At 42.5% G+C, this 16,083-nt stretch overlaps 1 pseudogene across 1 annotated transcript; it reads left to right on the top strand.

Moving 5' to 3' along the window:
- The first annotated feature begins 4,382 nt into the window (after positions 1-4,382).
- On the top strand, positions 4,383-14,991 carry LOC149320656 (uncharacterized; annotated as a pseudogene). The gene is made up of 6 exons (XR_016279355.1): positions 4,383-4,496; positions 6,247-7,107; positions 9,226-9,352; positions 9,970-10,173; positions 12,386-13,243; positions 13,412-14,991. The product of XR_016279355.1 is annotated as an uncharacterized LOC149320656 (transcript).
- Positions 14,992-16,083: the final 1,092 nt, after the last annotated feature.

Raw genomic sequence — 16,083 nt, 5'->3', positions numbered from 1 at the left:
TAAACCACTTGGGGAGTGCTTAAATGCACTGACAAGCAGTATAGATATGCACTTGGTATTGCTTGTTGTTTTTCTGATCCCTCTAAAGTAGTTGGCCTTCACTATATCTTTTTTTTTAAATTGTATTGATTGGTTTTGTATGGTTGATTGCCACTTTATTACAAAAATGAAAACCAACAATAATACATAACAAACATGAATACAATAAATGATGGTGCTGTTAATTACTTTGAGAGTATACCGTAGTTATTTTAAGGTTATGTTTTTGTTGGAGAGCAGTTTTGGCAAAGGTGAAAAAAGGGGTTAATCGAATTGTGTTTTTCTACAGGTGCAAATGAGTTGTTATTGGTGGTTGGAGCTCAGTACATCTTGTGGCGGTTAATCTCACAGGATAATTGTGCACTCTGTGGACAGAATCTTGTACGGTCCAGCTTAGCATAGTAGTTCCATGTGCGGAATTATGCTATAGCTGGCCATCCACTGCCTCCTGTATTTACCACAGAGCACTCACCGGCTGTCCATGGCTATTTTGGCTGATAGAGCATGGAAGGGTGGCATCAGAAAAGTGTCTAGCTATGTCCTCACTGTGTTGTTGTGTGCCTTCAAGTCATTTCCAACTTGTGGTGACTCTAAGACCCTCTCATGGGGTTTTCTTGGCAAGATTTGTTAAAAAGAGGTTTGCATTGCCTTCCCTTGAGGCTGAGAGCATGTGACTTGCCCAAGGTCACCCAGTGGGTTTCATGGCTGAGCTGAGAATTGAACCTTGGTCTCTAGAGTTGTAGTCCAAAAGAAAAGTTGGCAGCATGACCTTTCATAGGCTTAAAGTCTACTTCCTCAGATGTGTTTGGATCTGATGCACGTGATCTCCAAATGCAAACCTGCTAGAGCTCTAAGATCTTCCAGGGAAGGCTTTTTCTTGGTCCTGCCACCAGCCCAGGCTTGCCTGGTGAGGACACAAGGGAGAGGACCTTTTTTGTGGCTTCTCTGCCCTCTGGAATGCCCTTCTGCGAGAAGCAAGGCTGACCCCTTCTTTGCTTGCCTTTTGTTGGCAAGCAAAAACAGCTCTTTTCAGGCAGGCATTTGATGTATAATCATAGGGTGGCTTGGGTGGATACTATGGTTTTAGTGTGGTTTTAATGTCTGTAATTTTATACTGTTTTTAGATGATATTTTAATTGTTTCATTGTATTATGATTTTAGATTTTATTTGTGAGTTGCCTTGGGTCCCTTTGGGGAGAAAGGCACGGGTAGAAATCAATCAAGCAAACAAACAAACAAAGATGCATCTGTGGAAGTAGACTTAAGTCTACAAAAGCTCATGTTGCCAACTTCTTTCTTTCAGTTAGTCTCAAAGGTATTACAGGATCTTTACTGTTGTGTTTAAAGTGTTTTTATGAAATGTACACATCCTCCATATTTGCGGCTTTGATATTTGCGGATTTGATTATTCACGGATTTGATTAATATGTTCTCTCTAGGACTGTCTAGTTCCTCCAGTGTAATTCTATGGTCAACTTTAACTAAAAGTTGCACTGAAAGACCTAGAGGTTCCTATAGAGAATACTCTACTAGGCATTTGTAGCTCCTCTGGTGCTGTTCTGTGGTCAGTGTCTGTCGGATGTTGACCACAGAGTTCCACTGGAGGACTTAGAGATTCCTATTTGTGGTTTTTCCACATTCACGGAGGTCTTGTGCCCCTAACCCTAGCGAATATGGAGGGACAAGTGTATTATGAAATGTATTATATAATAAAATGTATTGTATAAAGGTGTTAAAATTATTGGTAAGTATTGTGTTAATGGGAAAGAAGAAACCGTAGAAAAGAAAAGCTTGTCTATTGAGAGGTTTTAGTAATTGTGAAGGGAGGAAGTACCAACTTCTACAATGACAAAAGAAGACATGTGCAGGTGAAGGCAAAGGACTTAGCCTGTGTTTGCCACCTACAGGGTGCAAGGCTGTCTCTTCCTGTCCTGATGTGACGTTTGCCACAGACAGTGGTTGTAGTTCTCCAGAGCAAGCGTTGGCATGTTTCACCGAAAGAAGGAGGCCCTCCAGGTACTGGTGGTACTTACTGGTGGGTTGTGGTCCCAGCTCAACCCACCACTGTGGGATCAGCTCCCTCCTGGACCACAGACCCTGACTGGTGTGTTTAGGGCATAATTTGCTATACTCCCCGAATTCCTGAATATTGGCCAAGCTGGCTGGGGAGGGCCAATGTTTGGGAATCACTGGTCTAGTGGTTGGAAAACTGGACTATGTCTCTGGAGACCAAGGTTCAAATTCCCACTTAGTTAGGGAATCCACTGGGTGACCTTGGGCAAGTGTCCAAGGTCACCCAGTGGGTTTCCATGGCTGAGTGAGGATTCAGACTTTGGTCTCCAGAGACATAGAGCAGCTCTCAAACCACTAGACCAGTGATTCTCAAATGTTGGCCCTCCATGTAGTTTGGACTTCATCTCCCAGAAGCCCCAGCCAGCTTGGCCAATGTTCAGGAATTCTGGGAGGTTTAAATCCCAAATGTCTGGAAGACCAAAGTTTGAGAACCACTGTGCTAAATCACACTGGCTCCCTTCTCTATACAGACATTATAGTACTAGTTTCTGCTCCAGAGACTAGAACACAGAGTAATGGATGCAAGCTACAGGAAAAGAGATTCCACCTAAACATTAGGAGGATTTTCCTGGCAGTGAGAGCTGTTTGACAGTGGAAGACACTCCCTTGGAAAGTGGCACAGTCTTCTTCCTTGGAGCATTTTTAACAGATGCTGGATGGCCATCTGCTGAGGGTGCTTTCATTGTGGAGATTATCATACTAGGACCAATTCCCGCACTATTGAAAGATAACAGAAGCATAGTGCTATAGCGATTGATATTTTCACACAGTTGCTCAATGACACTATAATGATGATATAAAAATGAAAGAATAATAATTGCATTCCATATAGATGCATTTGTGTATCGTTATTGTAGTGTTATTGAATGTTTCACGCATGCACCGTCTCGGCACTACTTAGCACGTCTGAAAATCATTCTTCTGTGCCAAACCCAACAAAATAAAATTTGTATATTTCACTACATTATTTTCCCCAGTTCAAATAAAACCGTTCCCCACAGGTCAAAAGAAGAAAGACTTCCACTTCTAAAACAATCCTAGCAATGAGAAGCAAAATGCACTCCGTGATATGTTCCCAGATTGTTCTGCAATAGTGCAAATGAATTGTTACTGATTTCTACACCTTCATGATAGCATAATGAAGCCCTGATAGCAAGTGATTTGCGGAGTTTCTCTGTTAATAAGTTTCAGAATCATTATAGTTTATTCATGGGAGAAGTACTGGATGAGTGTGACTTCGTGTGACAATCTTCTTGCGATTATGATGGGAGCATTCCTTTCCCCCCCCATTTCTTATCCCTGTGTGATAATTTCCTGTGTCTTCCTGCATGGCAGTCAGGCATTGGACTGGATTAAGTATTTGAAGGAGTGTCATACTGAGGATGGAACAAGCTTGTTTTCTGCTGCTCCAGAGAATAGGACCTGGAACAATGGAGAAAAATACAGGAAAAGAGATTCCACCTAAACATTAGGAGGGTCTTCCTGACAGTAAGGGCTGTTCGACAGTGGGACATACTTCCTCGGAGTGTGGTGGAGTCTCCTTCTTTGGAGGTCTTTAAACAGAGGCTGGATGGCCATCTGTCGGGGATACTTTGATTGAGAGTTCCTGCATGAGGGAGTTGGAAGAGATGGCCCTTGGGGTCTCTGCCAACTCTAGGATTCTATGATTGGCTCATGAATTCCCTTCCAACTTTATGGTTTTAGGGATTTTATTACATGGGGAAATCGGGGGTTTAAACAGTGATTATCCCGTGAAAATCGTGCGATCACGATTAAGATTTTCACACAACTTTGCAGTCAAAGAGCCATTATCATGGGAATAACCAGGCAATAATCAGCAACAAATCATTCACGGGGAACTCTCGTAAATAATTTGTTGCTTTTTATTCCCTAGTTATTCTTGGGATAATGACTCTTTAATTGTGATGCGTGTGAAAATTTTAATTGCAATTGCATGATTTTCACAGGATAGTCACTGTTTAAACCCCCGATTTCCCCCCATGATGATGTGAAAGTATAGGAGCCTCCTCCAGTTTTAATTCTGGCAACCCTACACAGGAATATTGTCAGGTGCAGTCCAACCACATCTGGAGGGTGGCATGTTTTTCCACTCCTATCCTAGTGACAGGTCACCTTCTCTTCTTCCTTTTCCTTCTCAGGGTTTTCAAAGAGTTAAGCTGGTAGAGCTGGGTTTCCTAGAGAGGAGGCTGGAGTGGAAGCCAAGGGGGGAAGGTTGCATGCACACTGTCAAAAACAGGGGAGGCTTTTGTTCTTGTTTAACTTCAGGGAAGAAGGAGGGAAGGGGTCTGGCCTTGGTAATTTTCTCTCTTTGCTTGCATCCAAGAGAAAGAAAGGACGAAGGGGAAAGACGAAAAGTGCAAAAGGTAAGATCAGATCATGCCTTTGCAAAGGATAGGCAGCAAACTGGGAAGGAGGACAGAGATTTTTTCCCCCCCTACCCTCATTTTGTTCAGTTTTGTTCAGGTCCTAGCAGTATTCAAGTATATACATTTGCTAGAGTTAGGAAATAAATGTTTCCTAATATGTTTTTGTGCTTTTTTTTGGACTACAATTCCCACAGCCCAGGCCATGCCTGCTGGAGGGTTCTGGGAGTTGTAGCCTAAAAGCAACTCTTTCCCAACGCTGGCTTTTGCCTCCTGTGTTTCATTCTATGAGGCTGGAGCAGCAAACATTGTCACCTTTCTCTCCTCTGTTTAAAACTCATAGCAAACTCTTTCAAGTAGATTAGATAGGTAGATCTGCATGGCTTTCATTGCCCTGGCTCCCTGCTATGGAATCCTGGGATATGTAGTTTGTTGTGGCACCAGAGGTCTTTGACAGAGAAGGGTAAATATCCCACAGAAACCACAATCCCCATAATTCCATAGCATTAAGCCAGGGCAGTTAAAGAGTCTCAAACTGCATTAACTCTGCAGGGTAGATGCAGCCTGGCAGACCAAAATTTAAATTCCTATTTGGCCTGAGTCTACACTGAAGAATTAATGCAGTTTGACCCTGCTTTAACTGCCATGGCTCAATGCTATGGTATCCTGGGATTATTCAAGAAAATTGAAATTCTTATAGGATGCCATCCACATGTCTCTTGCAGTGGCATCTTTGATGGAAGCAAAGGAAAATGACAAGATTCTTTGGGGACCAGGGAGTGGTCAAAAGGAGACAGGCACCAGCCCACTCTTTTCTTGCCTCCCTTGAGATCCTGTTCCCTACCTGATCTAGACTTGTAGGAGCTGTTATGAGCCCATCAGGATTAAGAGATGTGCTTGTACACATAGGCCTAGTCCTTGTTCCATATCCTGTGAGGAACAGAAAAGGAAAGAGAATGTTACTAACCTGTTTCTTTTCTTCCACCTTCAAGGTCCTCCTATGTGTATAAATGCACAAAAAGAACTAAGAAGTTACTGTAGAATCAAAGTAACTCTGAGTTTGGCATGGATTTTAAAAAACTGTTAATAGATATGCAAAGCAAATAGGCCAGCATCCCACAAGAAATGAAACAGCCACAAAAAATATTAACAGACTTGAAGGAAAAAGCACCAAAATTTTGGTGAGAAGCAAATGGAGTGGAGTTGCAAGTAGTCCAGGTTCCTGGTTCTTCCTTGCGTAGAGAAGAGACAGGACTCTGGGGCTGTCCAATGATGAGAATATCGTTCTATGCTATGGAATCCTAGGATTTGTAGTTTGTTGTGGCACTAGAACTCTCTGGCATTTTGGGTACCAGGGGGCTGGGGAGGGCTTTTAATTTTTTTTTTGTAGAAAGGAGCTTCTTTATCAGAGATATAGGTTCCATACACACTGCAGAAATATTCCAATTTCAGACCGCTTTGACTGGCCTGGCTCAATGCAAGGGAATTCTGGGAACTGTAGTTTTGTGAGACATTTAGCCTTCTCTGTCAGAGAGCTCCAGTGCCACAATAAGCTACAATTCCCAGGATTCCCTAGCATTGAGCCAGGGCAGTTAAAGTGGCTTCAGACTGGATGATTTCTGCAGTGTGTTTTGGACTTTTGTTAATGCAGGAATGCCATTATTATTATTATTATTATTATTCCATTTTTTCCTCATATGCAATGGACTCTTTTTATTAGTGTTAAATCTTTCTCCTCTTCTTTCTCCAGAACAAAGCTTGGCACATCTTTCTGATCCAAGTTGTAGTCAATTCTTCTAGAATTTTCCAGCAGGTGATACTGCAAAGAATGAAAATGGAAGCGGAAGAGCCTAGGAGCACAGGTGAGGCATTGGAAAGCACAAGAAAACCCCCACACATTCACCTGGACACAACAGGTTTCAACCCCAACATGGACTCTGATGCAATGGGTTGTGATGAAGTGAGAATCCCCCTCTCAAGGATAACTCCAACTCAGGTGAAGGAAGAGCCCCAAAAAGGATTTATGGCCAAGCACTGGGAATCCCAATGGCAGATGTTCCTGAAGACGGTGGAGTCTCCTCAATCACAATGGCTAAGCCCACCACTGTCAATAGAAACCAGCCCATGGGATGACGCTCAGGCCTTCCTCATCTCCTTTGAACAAGTGGCCAAGGCCTGTCGTTGGCCGAAAGAAGAGTGGGCAGCCCAGCTCCTGCCAGCCTTCAGTGGGGATGCTGAACAGGCCTTTCTGGACCTGGAGATCAGAAACAGAGAGGATTATGGAAGTGTCAAGGAGGCCATCTTGAGAAGGGACGCCATGATCCAGGAGAAGCACCGTCAAAACTTCAGGGGGTTTTGCTACCCAGAGGCCAAAGGACTGAAAGATGGTTACAGACAGCTTCATGAACTTTGTCATCAGTGGCTGAAGGTTGAGAAACACTCCAAGGAGGAGATCCTGGAGCTGCTGGTTCTGGAGCAGTTCCTGACCATCTTGCCCTTGGAGATGCAAAAGTGGGTTATGGAGCATTACCCAGAGTCCTGTCCCCAGGCAGTGGCCCTGGCTGAGGGTTTCCTGCAAAAGCAGCAAGAGGCTGAGAAGGAGGAAGAACAGGTGAGGACATTTTGGGCAAAAGATCTTTACCCATGTCAGGATCTAGGAAACAACAATGATAGGTTGAAAGAACTGCTTTATGTGGGTGAGATGGTGTTGTGTTAGTTATTCATTTGTCTGCAACTAGGGTTGGCCCAAAACACTTTGAAATGGCGCTGCAGATTCTCCCTCGCCCCTAGCTATCCATTCAAGGTGGTGTTGTAGTCATGATTATTACTGACTTGATTTCACGCTTCAGCAGGTGTTGCTGAATGGACCCTCAAGGAATTCAGATTCTATCCCTCTAGTACAGTGGGTCTTTTGTATCCGCTGAGATTTGGTTCCAAGACACTCCCCCCCCCCCCCCACGGATACCAAAATCCATGGATGCTCCAGCCCCTAAATAGAGTGGCTTAGTAAAATTGTGTTCCTTATGTAAAAGGGCAAAATCAATGTTTGCTTTGGAATGTATATATTTTTAAAAACATTTTCAAGCCATAGATGCTTGAATCCGTGGATGAAGGATCCGTGGATATGGAGGGCCGACTGTAATCAGTGACGTGTCACTGGATAACTTGGTATGTTTCAAGCAGTATCCCTTTTTGTAATAGTGCTGTCGTAATCCTATGTATGATGATTGAATTCAAATATTTTTCCAGTTCATTGGATCATAGAGTTGGAAGAGACCTTAAGGACCATCAAGTCTAACCCCCTGCCATGGTGGAATACACAATCAAATCATCCCCAAACGATAACTTTGGAGACCAGGGTTTGAATCCCAACTCAGTCATGTAAACCCATTGTGTGACCTTAGGCAAGTCACACACTCTCAGTTTCAGAGACTGGCGATGGCAGTTAATTTGGAATTGCTCCAACAGCTGATACTATTACTACTACTGCTACAGTGAGCCCTTAGTATCCACTGGGGTTTGGTTCCAGGACCCACTGTGTATACCAAAATCCATGGGTGCTCAAGTCCCATTAAGTACAATGACACAGTAAAAATGGCATCTCTTACACAAAATGGCAAAATCAGGTTTTGCTTTTTGGAACTGATATATTTTGAAAATGTTTTCAGTCCATGGATGCTTGAATCTGTGGATGAGGAATCCGTGGATATGAAAGGCTGAATATACTAATATTTATATTTTTGTTTATGTCTCACTTTTCTCCCAATATGGGAACTAAGGCCCAGAACAGACAAGCCAAATGCCCATGCTGGCGCCGATTTTAGGTTTAGGAATCATGCACAAACTGCACAAACCTAATCCTAGTATGTGCCGGCGGCGTAGTAATGGCAACATCCCATCCAGCTGCCATTTTGACATAAGCGACACGCTGCGTCTGCATGTCGCTGCGCATCATTTACGTAATGAGCGCGCCATTGGCACACTTGTTACATCCGCCCGGCGACACAAAAACCCCCTGGTTTTTCCGGGTTCTTTTTACACCTGATGGATGCTGCGTGGTCTGGTGGCTACAGTGTCCCTCTGGAGGGAAAAAGGCCACCGGCAGGCCACCCTTTTGGGGCAGTGTCTACTGTGCCTAAGGTTGCTTAAAATATACTGTATATACTCATGTATCAATCAAGAAATTGTAGTCAAAAATTTGACCCCCCCCAAAAAAAAACTGGGTCAGTGTAAATTTTGTACTTTAACTATTACCAAAAAAGGACCCATCCCCTTCTGAGTAGAGTGGCGAAAGGCAAAAGCTTAGTCCATTCCAGGGGAAGCTAAAAGAAGCACTAACAACCTCTGCTCTCTCAATCACAGCATCTCTTCTGATATTTTTGATTGCTTGGGCAGGGAAATGTTGATGGTGGTGGCTCTTTGGCATAGCTCCTCAAAGAGACACCAAAAGGAAGATCTGAATAAGACATTTGTGTATGTCTGTCAGGATTTCTGGGTTAAAATCAGGCAAGGCTATCAAATTAAAGTTAAAGGCTAATCAGTGCTAATGTAGCAACCTTGCAAAACTGTAGCAAGCTGCTGTTCTACAATCTTTTCCTCTTATCTGGAGCTAAGCTCATCAAATGGAGAATTTGCAACCTCGTCTCCCGCCTGAAGGTGACGCACAAAAACTAGAGACTCCAGGTTCAGCCCTGAGACCTGGCAACCCTATTGCTCTCTTCTGTTCCAGGTGCCACAAGCGGTAGCGGCAGCTGTGATTTCCTCAGAGGCAAACTGGACTGTGATGGGTGAACAAAAGCAGCAGCTGTCTACCAGAATTAAGGAGGAAACAAATGATGAACAGACCAACCTGTTTGGTAAGATGCAATGTGAAATTGTGTGTGCGAGTGCTTAGAAAGTTTAAATGCAGGGTAGAGAGACTTTAAACCAGGGATATGTAACCTCTGTCTCATGGACCAGACATAATCTCTGAAAGAGTCTTTTCTGATTTACTACAAAAGCATGGATATATCTAACTTGGGAAGGGGAACCCAAGAAGGCAGGAGCTTGGGAAAATGTGTTAAAAATTAATTTGTTGGCCTAATTCATTAATTTTGTCAGCAATAAATTTTAAAAATAATATTATAATAGTTAAACTGCCAAACAAGGCTAATTCGCTATTTCTCACGTTGACATTATGACCTATTTTAGCCATTGTATGTGATATTTTAAAGTTTAAAATATCAAGTCCATTTAACAAGTCTATCAGGATATCAACAAATTACATTTCTTAACATTTTAAGGTAAATTAATTAAAAGTTCCTAATTCACTAGTCCTCCAGATGTAGTTGGACCCCATGTCTCAGCAGCCCTGGCCAGAAATGCTTGGAGTTGCAGTCCAACAATATCAGAATTCCTACCTTGATTTAATAGGATCATTATTACACTACCAGTAATAATGATAGTAATAATATTTTTTCTGTGTATCCAAAAGACTTTACTCTTTATTATTCTCTCTCTATTTCCTCTTTGGCTTCAGCAAAAAAAGAGTGGGAGACTCCAGATGATGGTGAGAAATTCGTGCCAGAAAATACCATTGTGGTGAAATCGTACAGTCCATCAATGTGGAAAGTGGAAGAGAATTTTTCAGCATCTTTCAAGAAGGAAAACATGTCCCCTGTTGTAGGCAAGGAAGAGGGTAAGGTCCTTGCCAAAACTACTGTGTGAATAGGGGTTGGTAATGGTAAGGAATAAAATCTGCTAGTGCTTATGGAACATATGGAAGTTAAGAACCAGTGTGGCACAGTGATTTGAATGCTGGAAAGGGGTGTCATTAACCACGTTGGGTTACACCTCAGTGGGTGGCATCACATGCTGCATTGGTAGGAAGGGTCTTGGCTCTGTCGGCCAAGCAGTAAAGAGAGTATCTTCACTCTATTGCTCACCCAGCAGCTCTGCCAGACATGGAAAAGGCTGTGGAGCAGCAGGAGCAGGGGCCACTGGTTAATGGTTATGTAGAAGCAGGAATTTCAATAGATGTTACTTGTTAACTGGTTGCGTGACAAGCGACACTTGCTAAAATTGCATCTTCTACATGATAATTAAAAATACAGAAGCTGTTTCCAATTTTCAATCTGCCATGTCCATTTTCTGGGGCTGAGAGTGTATAACTTGCTCAAAGTCACCCAGTGGGTTTACATGGCCAGGAGTTCAACCCTCAAATCACTTTGCCATGCTGGCAGGGTGCCAATCCCCACTCATCCATAGAAATCCACTGGGTGATCTTAAGTAAATCCTTTTCTCAACTTCAGAGGAAGACAATGGCAAATCTCCTCTGAATAAACCTTTGGTGGGGGGGGGGGGGGGACTCTCTAAGGATAGGACTCAGAGTTGACCTGGAGGCACATAACAACAAAAACAAATGGACCTGAATTCCAGAACATCAGGAAAGTATCAAGTTCTCTATGCCTCAGTTGAAGGCATGTGGCTAGGCTTTATGGACTTGCTAATTAGCTTACTTGCTGTTCACCGCTATGATCTTTGGAATAGCGGTATATAAATAAAACAAATTATTATTATTATTATTATTATTATTATTATTATTATTAAAAGAATGGCACAAAACATAGGGGGGAAATCTCTTATATGTCTTAAAATGTAACATATAAAGTAACTATGGATGAGAATCATGTGTTTCTCTAGATGCACCTCCCAGCATTCCTCACCTTTGGCTATGCTAGCCGGGCTTACGGGGACCTGCAGTCAACAACATAATTCTAGAGAGTACTTGAATCACATCTTTGGTCTGAATTCATTAGAGTGGACCCAATTAATCAATGGGAATTTGATGAGACAACACTTATGTAAGTGTTATGATTCAGTGGGTTTACATGGCTGTAGTATAAATGTTTTAAAGGAATAAAATAATGGTGGGGATCCAGTTGGTGTTTTATGCACACGCAAGTTCCCTTACACGCATGGCTGTACAGTACTGTTTTGGTCATGGGATAACATCAGTACAGTGGACCCTTGCCTTACATGGGGGATCTGTTACAGACGCCCCCCCCCCCCCCCCGTGTAAGGCAAATAATGCGTATGCTCAAGCCCTATTGAATATAATGGAGCTCGGGTGCCAAGGACATGTGCACCATTCATTGTATTGCAGCACAGCTTCAGCTGCGTATAGTGCACCTGCCTATGGTGCAGGCACACTGTATTTCATTTCAGTGTCGCATAAGCAGGTGCTACAAGTGTAGCTGTTGCACATGCATATTCTTCTTTAGTTCCATCTGTGTTTGACTTGATTTATTGGGATTGTATAAACGCAAGGCTCATTTACAGATACCCAAGTGGTTGCACACTGTTGATAGTTGATAGTTAACAGAAGGTTACTGTAGCACAGCTGCCACTTAACTACCTGAGTGTTGCTTTACAATTTGCAAGCATGTTGTAGGAGTTCAAAAAAATCTGCTGCCTGAGGGTCATAATTTCATTTTATTTCAAAGTGTACGTCTTTCTTACTGGATCCCAACCTCAGGAGAAAGTTAGAGTATAAATTCAATCAGTCAATCAATCAATCAATCAATCAAAAATTTAACCCATTGAATGTTGCAACCTTATGTAAAGAGTGAAATCTCTTCCACACTACAGTTATATAAATTGTATATAATCTCACTTTAACTGTCATGGCTTCATCCTATGGAATCCTGGGATTTGTAATTTTGTGAGGTTATGTAGAATTCTCTGCCAGAGAGCTTTAATGCCTCACCAAACTTACATGTCAGGATTTGATAAGATGCAGCTGTAGTAGTTTAATTATTATCAAAGTGCTATAAATGTGTACTGTACTGTGAAAGAGACCTGTGATACTTGGAATTCTATTTCTTCTCTGATTTTTCTCTCTGTTTCAGATGATGATGGGTTGAAAATGGAGAGTGAGGGGAAACCATTTGGGTTATTATCTGAAAAAGCTGAGTATGAAGCACCGAAGGGGAACTTGTGGGATCTAGATGCATCAAGAAAGCAAGAAGGAGAGCATACAAAGGAGAGAAGGGATGCACTCATGCCTCATCTCACTAGAGACTCCCTTGAAAATCCAGTACAAAAAGAACATAAGATTAATACAGGGGAGAGACTGCATACATGTCCAGTGTGTGGAAAAGGCTTCAACCACAGCAAAAGCCTTACTTCACACCAAAGGATCCACACAGGAGAGAAACCATATATCTGCTCTGATTGTGGGAAAGGCTTCTATGATCAGTCTAGCCTTACTAAGCACAAGAGGATACACACAGAGGAGAAACCATATCAGTGTTCTGTGTGTGAAAAGACCTTTAGACAGAAAGTCCACCTGATAACACATCAAAGAATTCATACAGGGGAGACGCCATATAAATGCTTGGAGTGTGGCAAGACTTTCATTCATGCCACAAGCCTTGTTTCACATCAAAGAATCCACACAGGAGAGAAACCATTTCAGTGCTCGGTGTGTGGGAAAAGTTTCACTTACAAGGCAAGCCTTCGTTCCCATCAAAGCATTCACACGAGAGAGAAGCTATACAAATGCTCAGACTGTAACAAGTGCTATTTAATTCAATCAAGTCTTATTAAGCATAAGAGAATTCACAGAGGAGAGAAACCATATAAATGTTTGGAGTGTGGAAAGACCTTCATTCACAATACTAGTCTGACATCTCATCAAAGAATCCACACAGGGGAGAAACCATATAAATGCTCAGTCTGTGAAAAGAGCTTCACTTACAGAGCAAGCCTTTGTGCACACCAACAAATTCACACAGGAGAGAGGCCATACAAATGTGCAAATTGCAGCAAGAATTTTAGTGATAAATCAAGCCTTAGTAAACATGAAATAATCCATACTAAAGGGAGGCCCCATAAGTGTCTGGAATGTGGAAAGCGCTTCAGTGTGCTCAAAGGCCTTGTTTCACACCAAAGAATCCATACAGGAGAGAAACCTCACAAATGCTCAGAGTGTGGAAAAGGCTACAATTACAAGACAAGTCTTTATGCCCACCAAAGAATTCACACCGGCAACAGGCCGTATGAATGCTCAGAGTGCAGTAAGACCTTTGTTGATTAATCAAGCCTTACTAAACATGAGAAAACATACACTAGAGGGAGGCCACATCAGTGTTTGAAGTGTGGCAAGAACTTCGATCTTACCTCACACCAAAGAATCCACATAGAAGGAGAAATTCCTTTATGAACTTTCATATGTGTGAAACCTACTATATGGCCCCTGCTTTGAGTATCTAGTTTGGGAGGAAATCCCATGAAGCAGAGCATTTTTAGTGTTTATCCTCTCTGGAGGAATGGCTGGCTTTAACTGCATGTTTAGGAGGACAGTTTTGTGGGTTTCCCTTTCTGACTGGAATGAAGGTGGTAAAATTTAAGTATATAAAATACATAAGAAAACTTCTAAAGCAATCATCTGATGTCATATGAAAATAATCTATATACTGAAAACTTTAAATTCCTGCCCTATTAATAGACTAATCATACCCATCTAGATGACTCTATCAGCAGGCGGTGGAATCAATATTGCCTCCATTATATAGATTATTTTTACATGACTTCAGATGAGTGCTTTAGCTATTCAGTGGGGGATGAATTGTGCAGCCCTCCAGATGTTGGACTACAAGGCCCAACAGACCTAGCCACTGTAGTCACTGTTGAGGAATACTGGTAGTTGCAGTTCAACAATATCTGTAGGATTGCAGTTTCCATCCTTGCATTAGGGCATTCTCTCATCAGAAGGGCTCCCTAAATACCCAGTTAGTGATGGGTACCTTTATGATTATGAGATTTATATATCAGGGCAGTTATATAAGAAATGACTGCAAAAACTCAAATATACATAGAAGAAAGAGCGAGAGACTGGAAACAAATTTTGGAAGCTATCTCTTGTTTCTCTAGATTGTTATGATGGTGAGGATATCTTTTGCAGGCAGGCTCCTCCTCCTTCTGGCCATGTGGCAATAGGGAGATTTTTGTTTGTATTTGTTAAATGGCGAACGCAGCTACCCCTGCATGTTTTCTGTATTATGAGATACCACATTGTAGCTGCAACAGGGGAACCATGAAGGAATGTCAAGCAAGGTAAAACAATTTTTCTTCTTACATTTGGACTGAATTTGCATGTTTTACCTCTACACCACCAAAATGTTCTTATGCAAAAACATGGAGACTTTTTGAGGAATCCATTGTTATCTGCCTACAAAGAGGCCTGTGACCTCACTGGAATAGAGACATATTGGTCTGCAAAAGAGGGGTCCCTGTTGAGATGCAAATGGACTTTAAATTTCCTGGACTTTGAATAACTCCCTTTTGCAGCATGGCCAGAAAGAGCAGGAGCCTGCCTGCAAAAGATATAACATCTTTACTAAGAACTGAAACTACATTCAGGTATCTGACTAACATCTCCAATGGTGTTTTTTCTTCTTCTTCTGTTTGGTTTGTAACATCTTGCTTGATAAAGAAGCTCATGAAGCTTCGAAAGCTTATAACATTGTGTATTTCGGTTGGCCAATAAAGCTATCACTGATGGATTTTTGACATGATTTATTGGGGTCAACTTCAGCCTTGCCAAATTCACATAACAATACATAACAGTGTGCTTCATGTAATGTCTTTGCCCTTACTAATAAAATGGTGCGTTCCCTTTCTGTATATTTCATTGGCTGGAATTCATGATCACAGTTACAGATACAGAGCCTAGAATTATGGATCTGTAACTGATTGGCATTCATTGCCCTTACATATTCACAATTGTGGCACTGATTGTAAAGTGTCCCAATCCTGCTTTACCAGGCATTAGCCACACCGATGTCTGTTCTATTGTCAATTGGGGTGCATCCATTCCACTCCTGCCATCAGGCTCTGGTGTGACCAGTGACATCACTAGCATTAGTGTCATCAGGTACAGATATGATGATTGCATTATTCAGTATTCCCTAGCATAGTCCATGACAAAAGTGGACTGCCCCACTGTCTTTTCCTCCTTCCCACTTGTTTGCCTGCAACCTGGCCAGTGCTGCAGCATCCCAGTGGCTCATTCTGGGCCTGACTGATATGGCTGTTCACCCAGTAGTTGTGCCAGACCAAGAATGAAAGAAGGGTGACAGTGCTGCGGTGATCCATTCTGGGTCCAGCAGTTGTTGGGTGAGTGAGAAAGGGAGGCAATGCCCCTTTTCTCTCTCTCAGCAGCCATGCCAGTCCTACTGGGTGTACCACCCTGCTCTCCTCCTCTGGGGTATCATCTGGTGAAGTCCGAACCCACCACACACCCCTATAGACATCCCCTGGATGTGAAAAATGAGAAGCAGGATCCCTTTCAGAATTCCTCCTCACACTAGAGATTGCTAGCTTTTGGGGTGGGGAGTGCTTGGCCAGGAAACATGGCTGCTTAACTAAGTAGCTGATCTAGGATCCAGGTAGGGTTGCCATTAGTCAGGAACTCCAAACTGGGACAAATGTAGGACCAAATTTTCAAATGTAGGACCTTTTTTTGGGGGGGGGGGTTCCTACATTTGAAAAAGAGCCTCGCTGAGGGAAGGATTCCTTCTCCACTTGGGCTCCGTTCACGGAG

The sequence above is a fragment of the Sceloporus occidentalis genome, unplaced genomic scaffold (assembly GCF_023333645.1).
Source record: "Sceloporus occidentalis isolate IW3139 unplaced genomic scaffold, rSceOcc1.0.p SCAF_1, whole genome shotgun sequence".
NCBI lineage: Eukaryota > Metazoa > Chordata > Lepidosauria > Squamata > Phrynosomatidae > Sceloporus > Sceloporus occidentalis.
The sequence above is the reverse complement of the archived record's forward strand: the minus strand, read 5'-3'. Positions and strand labels throughout refer to the sequence as shown.